Genomic DNA, 16162 nt, shown 5'->3' on the forward strand with positions numbered 1-16162 from the left:
GATGTATGTATATACATGTTTATGGGGGTGGGTTGGGCCATTTCTTTCGTCTGTTTCCTTGCGCTACCTCGCTAACGCGGGAGACAGCGACAAAGCAAAATAAATAAATAAATTAATGAACGCACCCAGATCGCTAAGAATGAGTGTGATCTGAACGCACCCAGAAAGCTGAAAAACAAGTGCCATGTGAACGCACCCACTGAAATCCAAATAAGGTAGGCATGAGGCCAGTCAGAGGGGGAAAACAACGTAGTTAAGATACCTCCGACCTCGCCTGGCCAAATGTAATAAGTTAGACGGATTGCCAAGATAAGATAAGCCCGGGAAAATATTTCAGCCCCGGCCACTGCAACTCTTTGCTAAGAGCGAATCCGGGAACTTCGCCATAATTGAGAGGGGCGAGGAAAGAGCCATCCGTCTCTCTCTCTCTCTCTCTCTCTCTCTCTCTCTCTCTCTCTCTCTCTCTCTCTCTCTCTCTGGTTCCATACCACTGTCATGGTTGCCAGAACCTGAAGAGGAAAGGCCTTTTTTATGAGGTTGGCATGCATAAGTCTCCTGCCTTATACTGTATATATGTCCCGTGTCTTTCCTTCACACACACACACACACACACACACACACACACACACACACACAAGCCCGAGCCGTGTGTGTGTGTGTGTGTGTGTGTGTGTGTGTGTGTGTGTAATTACCAGTTTTTACGGTGCATAGAGGGAGTTCCAAAGTCGTGGCGCCCCATCTCTTGTATTTTACTATTTAATTACTTCAATCTTCTGTATCTTCTCCTCACTCACGGTTTCATTACTCACTTTACCTCATTCATCCACTCTTCCTATATTATAAAACGTCTTTATATCTTTTCTTACAAGTGTCTTCTTTAATTTCGTGTTATGGCCTCTGGTTGTTCTGTCTGAGCATCTTTACGAGAAATGTTCACGACTGACGTCATCAAACTGGTTGAAGACTTAAAATGTTTAATCAACTAACTCCTTACTCTTTTCTCTTCCAATATGGGCAAATTTACGGCCCCAAACCTCTCACTGTAACTGCTTTCCCATATTTCGACTTTGTTGCCCCCCCCCCCCCTCTGAACCCTCTCTATTAGTTCTTTCTGCTTCTTTAAATACGGTGACCAAACAGTGACGTTGTGAAGACAGGATCTGTATAATGTCGTCTCTCATGTTCCTCTTAGACCCAGATTCCTGCAGGTTGTATCCGTTAGATGACACTCGTATCGAGGCCTTCTTTCTGACTGGATCATCTTGTAAGATGATTTGGTTCTCTTCACTCTATGCTTTGGTCACGAACATCGGCATCATCTGCAAACGTATTCAAGTTTGAGTTCAGTCCTTCTGGCAAGTCCTTTACGTAGATCAAGACGAGCAGTGGTCCAAGGATTGAGCCCTGCGGCACGCCAGTGACCCGAACCTATATCAAAAGGTGTCTTCCATCTTGAGTCATTTGTTCCCTTCCACTAAAGTAATGTTCTCTCCTTTAAAGAGTCTACCCCTAGTAGCTACCTATAGATCCGGCCTCTATACCAGCCTTCTATGTGGGACAGTATCATACACTCTCTGGTAATCTGTATACACATAATCCAACCAGCTTCGTCTCCTGTCTATGATGGAGTTCACCCTAATCATAACATCCCTTCCTTGAATCCGTATTGCCTCTCGCTTAGGTAGTTCCTGCTTTGCAAATAGTTATCCATTTCCATTGTTTTTTTCTGCATGTTGCAGGTCACTTTGGTCGGATAGACTGGTCTCTTGTTCAGCGCAGCTTTATATTCCTCTAGTACCATCACGAATAACCTTTCAAGTGAACTGTCAAGTGTTCACTGCACAGTTCTTCAATATAAAGGGAGAAACACGATCAGGGCCGTGAGTCTTCTGTGGATCAAATCCCTTTGATGGTTTGTTCAGTGCTTTCCAAAGCCCCCTCTCACACCCTCGCACTGGTGTTGACGCAGTAGTGTTTTCCATTGTAAAGACACTTTTGAACCTTTCATTCAGCTCCTAGCTGTATCTACAACCCCTTACCCTGAATCTCTTCCCCTGATTAGTTGCCTTTTGACTGACAGTTTCTTGCTGATGAGTCTATGGAAAGGTTTGGATTATCCCCTGCCTTGTCCACCATATTTCTTCAAAGTTTCTATGTTCCTTCTTTTTTAATTCTGCTATTCCCTCGTTCCTTTCTTTTACCTTTCAAATGCTGGTTGACTGTAATGCCATCTATATCCCCTCCATATTACCTTAGGCTCTTTCGGTTTTTGACATCTTTTATTGAACCAAATCTTTTTTTTTTTTTGCATATCATCTGTATTTGAAGTTAGACGTACCAATGTTTCTATTCTTTCACTGCAGATTGCTCTGAATCTTCCACAAAAACAGCCTATGTCATAGCTTGTGAACACCTTTTCCCAAATTACGTTCGCAAAAAGATTTAGAAATATCTTCAGTTGTGTGTATTTTCCCTGATTATGTCTCTTCTTTCAATGTGATTTCATTCTTGTTATTTGTATGTCTTCATTTACCTCATAATCAAACTCACATTTATGATCATATTTCATTATTTTTTTCCAGCTGTTGTAACATATATGAAATACTCAACGTCCTTTTTACCCTCTATGTGAAGATGAGATGTAGTGTTGATGGTGTCTCAGCCCCTCTGATATACACTCTTGTATATACTCTTAAGAACTTGTGTCTCCATGATCCTCTGTCCCTCTGAGAGTCTAAATTCCCTCAGTCGATCCGTTGGTAATGGAAATCCTCCATTGTCAGAACTTTCACCATACCTGAGGAGTTCGTGATTCATTGCTTCATGTATCATCCTGATTGCTCCTTCGTTGTTATGTTTGTGTGTCTGTTCTCTCAGTTCTGTGGAGGTTTGCAGATCATCATCATCATCCCTATGCACCTCCCTCCCACAGTTACTCCTCCCATTAGGAACTGTTTGTGTGGTCCAACTACCAGCATCCTGAAACTTAAGGCTGTTCATTACTGAGAGGGTCGCTCCTTCCCTCCGTTCTCTACTCGTTTCCTCCTTGCTGTCATGTTTCCCCAAGGACAGATTAGGCCAGACCTTATCTCTTTAGTCAGCTTCGTCTCCACTACTACTCCAACAACACTGTGCTTGCCTTTTTCCTTGTTCAGTCTTTGAACGCCGCCCCCTTTTTCCATTTACTGTTTTCCATATGTATTTGTTTACCTTTTTAATCTTATATTCTCATCAGTGAACATTCCCGACGCCCCTGAGGTGTTGGCCGGGCTGCTGCTCTGCTCCCCAGCTTCTGATGGTGTCTCTTGTGTTTGCCTTCCGTCTGCATTAGTTACGTGCGTTTCTTCCCTCGGTGTATCTTCTCGGCTGACTAATACCTGACGGAGTTCCTCCTCGCTTGTAGGCGTCTTCGCCTGCTTTACCTCCATAACTCCGCACTGGACGTTCGCATTACATTTCTTGATTGTGTCTATCAGTTTGTCTATCTCAGACACTGCAGCTGGGATGTCTTTAGCCCTCAAGTAGTCTGCTGTTCAATATTTCTTTTGTGACCGGAATGTGGTCGTTCTCCAATAAAGAATAAGATGAGTAACTTACATTCATCTGCCTCGTGCTTTACTGATGTTAGTTTGGTGCAACCCTTCTCGTTTGCTGCTACCTGCTGTGCTCATTCATCACACTCTGTGTCTCTGGTTTGATCTATGATCTCCATTTTTGCCAACATGTTGTATTCTTCAGTACACTAATGCCTTATCTAAACATCTATCTAATAAACGATATACTTCCCCGAACCTTCTGTCTGAAACTGAGAGAATTACTTCGCAGTTTCACTTAGCATTTTGTCATTCATCTGTGTCCCATGTCTCTCTTCCACTGCTTTTGTCCATCTGGCCCGGAGGATGCTCCTGTTTCCCGGCCTCTATTACCGGCAGTCGCTGCTATAAGTGTTACGAACATTTGATTTTGTTGTTCTGTCTTTTCTCTGATTAGGAATAGACATCATTGCAGCAGTCCCCACCGTAGAGACATACCATGTGCCAAATACCGCCAGCCACACGGGCCTCCCGCCATGCTGTCTTGAACGACCAGGAAATCATAGCGAAGACCTAATCACCAACATCCAGCCAGTGATGTCTGAGCAATACCTTCACTCATTCAGGGGAAACTGTGAGACGAGGAATAGTTATGATGGAGACGAGACCAGCGTCACTCTCTCCCACTTGTCTCATTTGATGTATTAGATGTACAGCTGTCCTTAGGCAGAGCACTTGGGTGGTATGAAGCGTGAATCTTGGATAGAAAATAGTCATTTTCTTATGGAGTTCGCAGAGTGTCGAGTGCTTTCGTATATGACATCGTCAAGACTGACGGTGTTATATACGGGAGCGCTTGACAATATTTTTCGTGTCCTTGTGGTTTTGCCTTCATCTTCTGTGCACTCGCTATTTATGTACTTTCATATATATATATAAGGGCAGGTGTTACCGTGCTCCGCCTGCAGGTGGTTGCATCGTGAGCGACAAGATAGCATGGGCGGGTCAGTATCATCATCTCGCTCCATAGGAGTCGCATCATTCTCTTACCCCTGTGTGAGGTGACGCACTCGAAATGTGAGAGGCCCTTAAAACAGGCCCTGGGGATGTCTGGCAATGATATTACATGGACGTAGACCTTTAAAAAGCATCGATGTGACCATATTAATCAGCAGTATGACGAAGCCCGGATGGTGGACGTTGCTCTGCTTGAGTTACTATAAAGAGGATAAACAGAGGTGGTTGGTTGGTGGCAAGAACGCCAGCAAGGAATACCGAGTTAGGAAGGTATGAATCATAGGATGTTTAAGGTCCTCAAAGGCGATGTTTGGCATTAGTTTAGTTGGGAAGAGCGATGATGGGATGGCGCCACCGTCGTGGCTATGACGTAAGCATATGGTCAGTTTTGTTTACTTTTTCTTACTAGGCAACGCTACGTGTTGTATTTTTAATTTGCATAATTGTAAATTAGTTGTTTGTATAAGCTTGCCTTCCTAACTCATAACACGGAGCTGCCACGGTATTTAGATGAATGCACCATACAATGTGATCTTTAACACCTGCAAAATCTACGAATGACTGTAATTTATTATTTTACTGACAACTGTAATGAAGTAACACTAATGATTTCTGTCATCATTATTACATATTATCTAGAAATCCTGATTTCACCCTTATTGCACCAAGGATCCAACTCCATTATTCAGTCAAAGAAAGAAGCCACATGCGTTGTTTAATATTCTCTTGCAATATTCTGGTGTGTGTGTGTGTGTGTGTGTAATGCTGAATAAAAATGTAACGTAAATATAAAGTGACTTTTAATCACTAAAATGCTTATGCAAAGGAGCTTTGTTTAGATTAACACAATTGGTTTCTAGTGGCAGTAATGGCTATTATGCGATACGGTTAAAATATTTTGTATTACCTTGTAATGCTCAGAAAGTTAAAGTTTACCCTCCTCGTTCTCTCATCAAGTAACAAACTAGCCCGGCAATAGAAGGCGCTGTGGTCGAATTTCGGGATCACTTTGAAAATAAAGTGACAGTGGAGCTTCTTAACTAGATATTCATTGGACGATCGTTCAAAGAGGAGAGCAGTGTGTGTGTGTTTTTGTTGTGAGTTTGGTCACCCGTACCGCTGCTGGTGGAGATATGTGAGACAATTCCACATTTTGGTGAGTTAGAGTATATATGGTGCACTATCATGTAGTCTGGGGTTGCAAGTAGACTGTAATGACTTACAAGATTATTGTTTCCAGTGAGAACTGCATTACTGTCATTTCCATATTTGGTTTTAGTTTAAAAGTGTGAGTTGTAGAGGTGTCCATTATAGTCTTTATAGGCTGTTTAGGATGAAGGTAATACGTCATAGCTATGAGAGTTATGAATTATTAAGGTAATTGAGATCTGCACGAGCTTGTTTACCACATCTGCAGAGCTGTGTTCATGTGTGACGTCATCCATGATACTGGCTCATGATACAGGAGGAGGTTCGTCGGAAGAATGTCTCTCTTCTGTTTTCTTGCTGTTCCTGTCGGTTAGTTTTAGCCGCACGTTTGTACGGGCATTGTACGCTGCTCGTGCACCAACGCTGAAGATGATACGGTCGCGGAGAAATTCCTAAGATACGTACCTGCTCGAAGCTTCCTCCAGGTATCGAGAAAGAGGGTTCGGTGCAGGTTCAGTCATAATACTTGTGTTCCGAGTCGTGTTCCAAGACTTGTAGACTACGATCTTAAACGGGAGACAGGTATTACAAATGTATTTCATTGGTCAGAAGTTTGTGAAGTCTTTCGTCTAAGTGATGTTGCTTCTGATGCCCATGAAAATTCCTGAACCGGTTAATACGGAGTCTTAGATTGTTGACGTGTTGATAGGTTTTCGGGAGAGACTCACCATATTCATTTCATGACCGGGTGGAATGAGCTTAAGCATACATAAAGAACATAAAGAAACCTTTGGAATTGAAGGGGAAAATATATGAGGCGAGGAAGAAACCGGATATAGGGAAGTGATCAGTTTCAAGACAACATGAAGCTGAAACACATTGTGTCTGATGATGCTGACACAAAGCTTGATGCAGCACTGAGTGTTCGGTCTTGCCTGCTTGTGAGGCACGAGGATTTAAATTAGTCAAAGTGTTTGAGAAAGCAGCCATAGGTTTAGAGTGGCCGAGATGATGTCGAAGTATAATTCTGAAGGCAGAGAAAGTTCAGCTTCTCTGCCCGTCGTCGTGAGCTGAACAAATTCTGAAGTTTTAGGGTAGTTTGTGTGGGTCATGTAGACGTAAGCTCCAGACAAGCGAAGATCAAAGTTACGTTGAGTATGTAGAAATTTGTGTTTTGTTTGGATGAACTTTTCGACTCTGTGGATGAGATTTACATAGACTTCTCAAGGACAGTGCAATGTCTCTAGATCAGCTGACGAACTGTAAGGCAGCATTCGTAGTGGTCCAGTGTCTTGACTCAGGAAAGTTACTTGTACCGAATTGTGTTGAAAAGTGGAATCTGAAGAATGATCATGGAAAGAAGTTAGCCTCACTTTACGATATACATTGCCCCACCCCGCGGTATATTGCCCCACCCCGCAATGTATTACCCCATCCCGCGATGTTTACCCCACCCCGCGATGTATTACCCCATCCCGCGATGTATTACCCCACCCCGCGATGTATTACCCCACCCCGCGATGTATTACCCCACCTCGCGATATATTGCCCCACCCCGCGATGTATTACCCCACCTCGCGATATGTTACCCCACCCCGCGATATATAGCCCAACCCTACGATATACAGACCCACCTTACGATATATAGCCCGGTTGCACTATATACAGTCAGATGAAATTAGACACAATAGAAATAGAATTGATTATCGTTTCGGAGCAAAAATTATCAAGTTTTCTTCCATTACTATCATTATCAGAGGTTCTGTTTTTCGTGATTGTTAACTTGTAGAAAAATCCCATTCTGGACAGTAGATTACCCGTGCTCTACACTGTTATTTATTCGTACATGTGGGTATCATGTGAGTGAAAAATAACACTTTCGATGTATTAACGTCTTATCAGAAAGTATTAAAGATCCTCAAAGTTACAGATTTCATCTTGAGACGTGAATGTTTTCACAGCAGTTGCGGGAGTCAGTACTGGCCATGTTGATGGTCCCTTATTGACTGGGAATATGTACCGCTGGAGGTGCGTCCCTGGTTTTGTTGACAGTGACGTCAACGATATACCACAGCTGGGACAAGGTTAGGCGGCCGCCGTAGCGTATGATCATCCTCGTCGACACCTGCGGGGAGGTGCAGGTCCTCCGTACTGGCACCGTCCTCGGAGACGTCCGCAGAGAAGTGCGCAGTTGCACCTCGGTGGAAGGAGGAAGTCGTCACGACGGCGCAGCCACTGGTATACCTCAGGGTTATGTTGTGTGAGGTGGTGTGGCTGACCACTCTGCTGTCTGCTTACATCGGGAGTTGGTTTTCCGATGGATTTTTCCCAAATATGTAAAAGAATTCCTCTTGATCCCAGCGTGACGTGAGAACCTGGTGGTAGTTATCTCTCTCTCTCTCTCTCTTCCGTCAGGGAAAGTCTGCAGGTGTGGTTGTACAGGTGTTAACAGGTTGATGTCATCTACCAGAATGCACTTGACAGGTGTCTCGTTGGTATTTGTAGCGTCCGTGTGTATTACTCCATGTTACTCGTGGTTGGTGTGGGCATGGCTGAGGGCCTCTCGTGCAGCTGGTGAGGGCGTGGCTGAGGCCCTTTCGTACAGCTGGTGAGGGCGTGGTTATGGGGTTCTCGTTGCGTGGCGAGGGTGTGGATCAGGGCGTTTCGTACAGCTGTTAATTTCGTCAGCATTATAGAGACGTTGTTGATTGTGGAAAATGTCTTCCCTCTAGGGAGGGAGAGTACGGCAGAGGCCTTAGGAGAGGTCTGTTGGGAGCCACAACCATCGATGTGATGTGTCGGGGTTTAAGGGATTTTTCGAGGAAGGAACAACATTGGAAGACATTGGCGAGTATCTGTAATTTCTTTGTTAGGAGGAAGATGTAGCAGAGTTAAGCTCACGATAGGGATAGAGGTGTCATCATGGGGGTGTGAGGTTGTAACTCTGGGTATGAACGTCAGGGCGGACGCGAAAGCCAAGTACCTTGTAAAGTATGAGGCCGATTGTACCACGCCAGTCCTGTTGAGAGTGGTCTCTTCTGCTCTCTCCGGAACATGAAAGAAGAGATGCTGGTTAAAAGTTGCTGATCTGGTTTTCGGGTTTGGTTATGAGCCTAGTACCAGCAATATCCAGGACGTGAGACGTTGACCCTTACCTCATGAGGCATTTACACCTCCTAGTGGGTCACAGCTGCCATGGAGGCCTTCATTCCGTTACATCATGGTCTTCTCAGATGAGGGATCACTGCTGGATTTCCCAACGACGGTAAGTTCTAGTGTGTGGGGACACCAGGTGTCATCAGAGTATAGGAGGGACAGCTTCTAGGCCTCGTGGTCCATGGGATGGGGAGGCTGCTCGGTGCTCTTGTATGGTCTTGTCTTGTGAGGTGCAACTTTGGGATTATCCCAGTAGACTTGCCCGCAGGATCGCGGTGGGCTGGAGGACGAGATGGCTTGCCCTTGGCTTCTCTGTATTGCTCCAAGATTGGTGAGGTTATAAGATCCCTTGATGGCTTTCATTCTAGCCACAGTTTTGTGTTTCATTCAGAGTACACAATAGGTGTTGTCAGTCAGGTGCTTCATGTATACCTGGATGAGGTGATTAGGTTCATCCATTGTGCTTCAGTGGTGAAGCATCGCAAGTCTTTCTGTGTTTGGTACTATGGGTCAAGACAACAGAGATAGGAGCTCTGTTGGTGAATACTTTGGCGAGGCGTCGATGCTTGCTTAACTTATCCACCAGTCAGCTTTGGTGTTGTCTTAGAAAAGGTGAAGTCAGTGGAAGGAGGAAACAGACGTCTGTATCAGCTAGGGTGGCGAAGTGATCACTAAGTAGGTCGTCTTCTTAAGTATTTCCTCCATACACTGTATCTCATCGCTTTACCCAGCAAAAGGCATTTGGGGGCACTTTGCTTATTCCATAGCCTCCAAGACTTTATCAGACCATAGCTGTAACTTAGAGAGAGGTTCAGGAGGCAGACCAAAAGATTCTGTCTATACTACATGAATAGTCTGTCGATGTATCACGATTCTTAAGATATCCAGAAAAGGTTAATATAAATTTAGGTAAGGCCAGGATATACGTACACAAGTTACCGTACAAATGAATATCAAGAAATAAAAACAGATTCGTCAGCATTTTAACGGAAACATTTGTTTTATTTTCAAAGAACAATAAGTGAAAAATTGTACTTGAAATCTAATATTTGAATGTAGTACTCTCTTAAGCGGAACCTCTTGTGACGAAATGTATACGTTGTCCTTTATTGTGATGCTTTTTAATATCACAAAATATATCATCTATTGAAATGTTTATCACGTAACTTATACTTCTTGCTAGTTGGCCGACCGATAATGTAGCGAAGCTGTCCGCCTCTCACAGGGCCATTGAAGTGGACTTGTTCAGTGTCCGAGGTGCCACAGGTGGTCGGGGGTGTCTTGTGTTCCCAGCTGGTGTGTGTCCACCGCTGACACCAGGGTCAGTGCCACAGGTGGTCGGGGGTGTCTTGTGTTCCCAGCTGGTGTGTGTCCACCGCTGACACCAGGCTCAGTGCCACAGGTGGTCGGGAGTGTCATGTGTTCCCAGGTGGTGTGTGTCCACCACTGACACCAGGCTCAGTGCCACAGGTGGTCGGGGGTGTCATGTGTTCCCAGGTGGTGTGTGTCCACCGCTGACACCAGGGTCAGTGCCACAGGTGGATATAGAACGTTGCCAATTAAGCACTGTGGCCACGCAAACCTCAGCAAGGCGAGCGTCCCACACCTGCCTCAACCTTCCGCTACACCTTGCTTAATAAGCTGTTCCTGCTGCTGTACGGTGTGCACCCAGCACGGCTGGAGGAGGGGGACTCACGCTGATACACACACATACGTACATCACGTGTCAGGCTTGGTGCTCTCTAGTCTCGGCTGTGGTTGTGACGACGTCTGGAGATCCCTGAGACATTACAGATGTGGAGCCCCACGAGTGTCGAACTCCCTCCCTACATCCCGTGAAATTTGGCAGATCATACATATATGTGTAGATACATTACATACACGACCACTCATACGTTGCAACACAACGACAAGAACACTCACATGTAACACACGATGTAACATATGTAACACGATGTAACGCATGTAACACAATGTAACACATGTTACACGATGTAATACATGTAACACGATGTAACACATGTAACACAATGTAACACATGTAACACACGATGTAACACATAACACATAATGTGACACATGTAACACGATGTAACACATGTAAAACACGATGTAACACATGTAACACAAGATGTAACACATGTAACACACGATGTAACACATGTAACACACGATGTAACACATGTAACACACAATGTGACATGTAACATGATGTAACACACGATATAACGATGTAACACGTAACACACGATGTAACACGTAACACACAATGTAACACATGTAACACGATGTAACACATGTAACACACGATGTAACACATGTAACACACAATGTGACACATGTAACACCATGTAACACACGATGTAACATGTAACACACAATGTAACATATGTAACACGAGTAACACAAGTAACACACGATGTAACGATGTAACACATGTAACATGTAACACACGATGTAATACATGTAACACAAGATGTAACATGTAACACACGATGTAACACATGTAACACACGATGTAACAAGATGTAACACATGTAACACAGGATGTAACACTTACATGTAACACAGGATGTAACGCATGTAACACAGGATGTAGCACACGATAATGAAGCAGAAGAAGAATGTATTATGGTGTTTGTTGACAGAGTGAGGTCCCGGGCAGCCTGGCTGGCCTCCAGGCCCTCAGGCCTTCATCCCGCGAGTCGTCCTCCTCCCGCCGCCTCTCCTCCTACAGGCCATAATTCTTCGCCAGCAAGAGTGTGTGTGTGTGTGTGTGGAGGTATGCTGACATTCCTGGGTAATGAACCTTGCTCACCCTGTGGCCTGCCAGAGACGGAGAGGTAAGTAGGAAGGAAGAGAGAGAGAGAGAGAGAGAGAGAGAGAGAGAGAGAGAGAGAGAGAGAGAGAGAGAGAGGGAGGGAGAGAGAGAGAGAGAGAGAGAGAGAGGGAGAGAGAGAGAGAGAGAGAGAGAGAGAGGGAGGGAGAGAGAGAGAGAGAGAGAGAGAGAGAGAGAGAGAGAGAGAGAGAGAGAGAGAGAGAGAGACTTTATAACGGGAAGAGGAGGAGACCTCATACCAGTAAGAGTCCTAATAACGGTAAGACAGAGTCCTCATAACAGCAAGAGAGAGTCCTCATAACGGTAAGAGAGAGTCCTCATAACAGTACCTCACAAGGTACCATGTAGTACAGAGGGTACCAACGGTACATGTACCTTACAAAGTACGTGTACCATGTGGCTGTTCGACCCTTGAGCATGACGTTGCGACTTTTAGCACGACTGACCGACCCTTGAACACGAAGCTACGAGTCTTGAACACGATCGTTCAGCACGACCATACGACACCCCAGCATGATGTCAACGACCCTTGGGTACGATGTTCCGACCTTTGACCTAACTCAGGGGTCACATCGCTGGATGCTCAAGGGTCTTACCGTCATGCCCTGAAGGTCAGTAGATTTATGTAGGAGCGAGCCACTTCTGATATACACTTCTTCCATTATGTATATATGCATAATCGTTTATGTATATATGTATAATCGTTTATGTATGTATGTGTATAATTGTTTATGTATGTATGTATGTGTATAATCGTTTATGTATAGATGTGTATTATCGTTTATGTATAAATGTGTATTATCGTTTATGTATATATGTGTAATATGTGTATAATCGTTTATGTATATATGTATATAATCGTTTATACCTGTGAAATCATTAACCATCACCTATACTGGTTTCCGCAAGATATTATAACATATTGGTCTGATGCTGTCAATATAGATGGAATATTTATAAAACTGATGGTGAAACTTATGAATATGCGGAAGAAAAAAAAAAACGCCAGTTGTGAATAAAATTTGTAAAAAATGGATATCGCTGGCTGGATATGGTGGTGGTTACGCAGGCCTGCGGATTGCTGCCTCAAACAGCTAACTGTCTTTGTTTTACGAGGGTGGATAGAGGAGGGGAAGAAGAGGTGGGATAGGGGAGGGGATAGTTAAAAATGGGAGGAGAAGAATGAGGTGTGTACAGGTGTGTGGTGTAAGTTTTGTAACGTCTGTGGGGGATTATCTGGATGCTTCCTTAGCCCTCTCATCCACAACAGACTGCATACTTGCCTCTCTCTCCAAAACTCTTGCATTCATATCCCTAACAACCCCATCCATAAACAAATTATATTACTATGGAGACATCACGCACCTCTCCCGCAAACCGACATTCACTGGGAACCAATCACTTTCCTCTCTTCCTACTCGTACACATGCCTTACATCCTCGATAAAAACTTTTCACTGCTTCTAGCAACTTACCTCCCACACCATATATTCTTAATACCTTCCACAGAGCATCTCTATCAACTCATATATATCATATGCCTTCTCCAGATCCATAAATGCTGCATACAAATCCATTTGTTATTCTAAGTATTTCTCGCATACATTCTTCAAAGCAGACACCTGACCCACACATCCTCTACTACTTTTGAAACCACACTACTCTTCCCCCAATCTGATACTCTGTATATGCCTTCACCCTCTCAATCAATACCCTCCCATATAATTCCCTGGAATGCTCAACAAACTTATACCTTTGTAATTTGAGCACTCACTCTTATCCCCTTTGCCTTTGTACAGTGGCACTATGCATGCATTCCGCCAGTCTTCAGGCACCTCACCATGAACCATACATACATTGAGTATCCTCACCAAGCAGTCAACAACACAGTCACCCCCTTTTTTTAATAAATTCCACAGCAATACCATCCTAACCTGCCGCCTTGCCGGCTTTCATCTTCCGCAAACCTTTCACTACCTCTTCTCTGTTTACCAAACCATTCTCCCTGACCCTCTCACTTCGCACACCACCACCTCGACCAAAACACCCTATATCTGCCACTCTGTCATCACCACATTCAACGAACCTTCAAAATACTCACTCCATCTCCCTCTCACTTCCCCACTGCAGTTGAGGAATTCTGAAGACATGTATGAAAACCAGTGTATGTTTTTTGAATTTTTTTTTTTTTTTCATAAATATTTCGACGATGATTTCGTTTAGATTTCGCGCAAGTCTTGGTACAAACGAAAACAGAAATCTTACCAACCTTAAAGTACTTTACGACAGCGAACGGCACGACCCTCGAACAAGAAGGCTACGACCCTCGAGCAAGAACGGTACGATGACCTCATCATTTCAGGTCACTTCAAAGGTTAGGCCATCATACCCGAAGGTCGTATCATCATGTTCAAGGGTCATTCGTTATGCTCAAGGGGTCAAGTTTCCTCGTGAGTTTCAGTTAGGATCACGTATTTCCTGTGGTGTTGTAAGTTTCAGTTTGGATCACGTGTTTCCTGTGGTGTTATAAGCTTCAGTTTGGACCATCTGTTTCTTGTGGTGCTGTACGTTTCAGTTTGGACCACTTGTTTCCTATGGTGTTTTAAGTTTCAGTTTGGACCATCTGCTTCCTGTGGTGTTGTAAGTTTCAGTTTGGACCACCTGTTTCCTGTTCATTGTAAGTTCCAGTTTGGATCACGTGTTTCCTCTGGTGTTGTAAGTTTCAGTTTGGACCATCTGTTTCCTGTGGTGTTGTAAGTTTCAGTTTGAACCACGTGTTTCCTGCGGTGTTGTAAGTTCCAGTTTGGACCTCGTGTTTCCTGTGGTGTTGTAAATTTCAATTTGAACCACCTGTTTCCTGTGGTGTTGTAAGTTTCAGTTTGGACCACGTGTTTCCTGTGGTGTTGTAAGTTTCAGTTTGGACCACGTGTTTCCTGTGGTGTTGTAAGTTTCAGTTTGGACCACGTGTTTCCTGTGGTGTTGTAAGTTTCAGTTTGGATCACGTGTTTCCTGTGGTGTTGTAAGAGTTGTGTGTATGGGGAGCAGAGGACTGGTCGGGGCACCATACAACTAGGGAGGGAAGCGCATGTTGATACGTCGTATACAGACGCGAGGAAGTATACAGAAGATGCTTGAGCAAAAAACGCAAGAGCTACCAGCACCATCTTGCGTCCCGTATTTCCTCTTCTGTGACGTCTTGGAAAGCGGTAGGAACGAGATAACGTTGAGAGATCGTAACAAGTTCTTTTATTTATCACTGTTTCAGATCTTCAAACGATGACGTAAATTATTTCTAGGACCCAGACGTATCTGCTTAATCGTATAGTTTCCATACCTTTCCTCTTACGTCATCACTGAGCGAACGTGGTCGGGGTTGCGCGCTGGGCTGTTACGAGTAAACGTTGATGGTGATTGTGAGGTGGACTGCAGCCTCACACTCCAGCATCAGGGGGAAGGTTAGCAGGAGGGACGCTGAAGGTGGTGGGTTCGGGTGTGTTGTGCCTCTCACTGGTCACCTCAACACTCTTCAGATGAAGCTGTTCATGTCCTTACTCTCATACCCTCTCTCCTCAACCCCTCCTCCTCCTCCTCCTCCTCGTGTATCTTCGCAGTTTCCCTTCTCCTGTAACTCAGGGCGGAGCGGTGACATTAAGAGGTGCCGTGCCTGGTGTCTAAGAAAGTAGCACATAAGAAACTCAGAGAGACCAATTACCAACGTAAGATAAATTACGTAAATATACGTCGAGAAAATTAGTCAAAGTAAACGTCAGGGTAAAGTATGTATGGCTGAAAATAACAAGAGAAATCCTGAGGAGTTTTATGGTAATATCTGAAGTAAGAGAGTCATTACCCACGTAAATAGTTCATTGATTACGGACAGTGGTGACCTGGTTCAGGGCAGAGAAGCCACGGTAAAGATTTGGAATTGTTACATGTATCTGTGTTTACAGTGGAACACACAGCTCATGCCCCAGATCGTGTTTCATTGTTGAGAGAGGAAAACGTTCTGCAACATATTGACGTAAGATATATATATATATATATATATATATATATATATATATATATATATATATATATATATATATACGAATAAAGTGTATATGAGCGCGCACCTTCATAGAACATACAAACCTCCAACAGCCAGGATCGAACCTGGGACCCCTGAGCGAGAGGGAGGCATACAGTCCCATAGCCTAGCGGTTACATGCCTGCCTCTCGCCCAGGGGTCCCAGGTTCGATCCTTGCTGTTGGAGGTTTGTATGTGATATATATATATATATATATATATATTTATATATATATATATATTTATATATATTATCAGCACTAAATAGAAAGGTCAGATAGGTTTTATCCGAAAACCGTTGAAAGAGGTGAAAAAATTAAATAATTACGCCCTCGATTTTTTTTTAATAAGTCACTTACTACGAGGAAAGTTCCAAAGGATGGAAATTTGCATGTGTAAC

The 16162-nt window shown here is 44.0% G+C and overlaps 1 long non-coding RNA gene across 1 annotated transcript in view; it reads left to right on the forward strand.

The window, feature by feature from the left end:
• Positions 1–5615: 5615 nt before the first annotated feature.
• LOC139754468 (uncharacterized) overlaps positions 5616–16162 on the forward strand; it is a 118866-nt gene continuing 108319 nt past the window's right edge. Inside the window, exons 1-2 of the long non-coding RNA XR_011713889.1 lie at positions 5616–5706; positions 11504–11698. This is a non-coding gene — a long non-coding RNA (uncharacterized lncRNA). The remainder of the gene's footprint in view (positions 5707–11503; positions 11699–16162) is intronic.

The sequence above is a fragment of the Panulirus ornatus genome, chromosome 17 (assembly GCF_036320965.1).
Source record: "Panulirus ornatus isolate Po-2019 chromosome 17, ASM3632096v1, whole genome shotgun sequence".
Classification (NCBI taxonomy): Eukaryota; Metazoa; Arthropoda; class Malacostraca; order Decapoda; family Palinuridae; genus Panulirus; species Panulirus ornatus.